This window comes from Galeopterus variegatus, unplaced genomic scaffold (genome assembly GCF_000696425.1).
Source record: "Galeopterus variegatus unplaced genomic scaffold, G_variegatus-3.0.2 Scaffold524, whole genome shotgun sequence".
NCBI lineage: Eukaryota > Metazoa > Chordata > Mammalia > Dermoptera > Cynocephalidae > Galeopterus > Galeopterus variegatus.
In genome coordinates, this window is record NW_007726635.1 from 165,687 (window position 1) to 167,332 (window position 1,646).

General features: G+C 56.9%; 1 pseudogene; it reads left to right on the forward strand.

Annotated features, from left to right (window-relative positions):
• Window positions 1-206: 206 nt before the first annotated feature.
• LOC103588080 lies at window positions 207-1,157 on the forward strand (annotated as a pseudogene).
• The last annotated feature ends 489 nt before the right edge of the window (window positions 1,158-1,646 follow it).

Here is a 1,646-nt window from a genome sequence, read left to right on the forward strand (position 1 = left end):
TCCATTAGAGCTACTATGAGAGCACAGTAAATATCTGCCATCACGGAGGGAAGCGCCTTGGGGGCTGCCGAAACCACTCACCCACCTTCTGGGTGAACCCCCAGTTCAAGGTCCGGCTGCAGGAGGTGGATGGCGTGGACGCTCATGGGATGGCAAGTCTGGCCGCAGCTTCGTGCTGGCCATCACTCAGGAGCACTGCTGGCGACATGAAGACCACCGGCTTGACGCTCTCCGAGGTCCCCTGGGGGCTGGAGGGACAGCCGGCCCTGCACTGGAAGCGTGACTTCTCCCTGGCCAAAGCGTCCCAGCTGCGCTCAGAGCAGTCCAACAACCTGCAGGTGGTCAGCACCCACTTCTGCCTGTCGCCTGCAGAATATGTGCTGGTACACTCCACCTTCTAGTGCGACAGGGAGGGGACTTCGTGCTGCACTTCTTCTCGGACCCTGGCCAAAGCGTCCCAGCTGCGCTCAGAGCAGTCCAACAACCTGCAGGTGGTCAGCACCCGCTTCTGCCTGTCGCCTGCAGAATATGTGCTGGTACACTCCACCTTCTAGTGCGACAGGGAGGGGACTTCGTGCTGCACTTCTTCTCGGATGTGAGCACTGGGATCAAGGAGCTAGACGACAAGGTCCAGGCCAACCTCCCTGATGGGCAAGTGTTCTCAGAGGAAACTGATGAGAACTTCGAGGCCCTCTTCAGGAAACTGGCAGGGGAGGACTTGGAGGTCAGCGTTAAGGAGCTGCAGACCATCCTCAACAAGATCATCAGCAAACCCAAAGGCCTGCGGACCAAGGGCTTCAGCGCGGGGTCATGCTGCTGCATGGCGAGCCTCATGGACCATGATGGCAAAAGGAAGCTGGGCCTGGTGCAGTTCAAGTCCTGTGGAGCTGCATCTGGAATTACCTGTCCATCTTCCAGAAGAAGTTGACGTGGACATGTTGGGCAGCATGAGCGCCTATGAGATGCAGATGGCCATTGAGTCTGCAGGCTTTGACCTCAACAAGAAGCTGTATGAGCTCATTATTACTTGCTACTCCCAGCATGACCTGCTCATCGACTTTGACAACCTTGTGTACTGCCTGGTGCCATGGGAGACCATGTTCCATTTTTTCAAAACTCCAAACACAGATCTGGATGAAGTCGTGACCTTTGAATGAAGTGATCACATGTTTGAGGTGGGAGCTCAGGCCACCCTTGCTGTGTCCCTCTCCTTCCTCATCTGCCAAGCCACACTGGGCCATGCCAGCTGCAAGCACCTCCTTTGGAGTATGGAGGTGGCCTTGTCCGCCTGTCCCTTCTCTCAGACACCACTATTCATCTGCTCTGGGCAGAGCTGTGTGGCCTCCCTGCCTGTGCCAGTCATGGGTTCAAGATGGATTCCCCTGTCCCCTCCCATCAGCAAGCCACAAGGGAGCTTTTGCTTGTTCTTGCCTCAGGGTGCAGCCTCAAGGGGAGCTGATAGCCCCAGCCCCCCCCACCCTGATGTGTCCCCTCCCCTTACTCCAGAAGCCACCTACTCAGGCCCTTCTGCAGATTTTAAACTATAACCACTAGCTAAGCACAGGCTAGACACGTGGGGCTCCCCTCCCGTCTGGGGGAGCCTCTGGTGCTGGGAACGCCTATACCTTCCCATGCAGCAACTAACA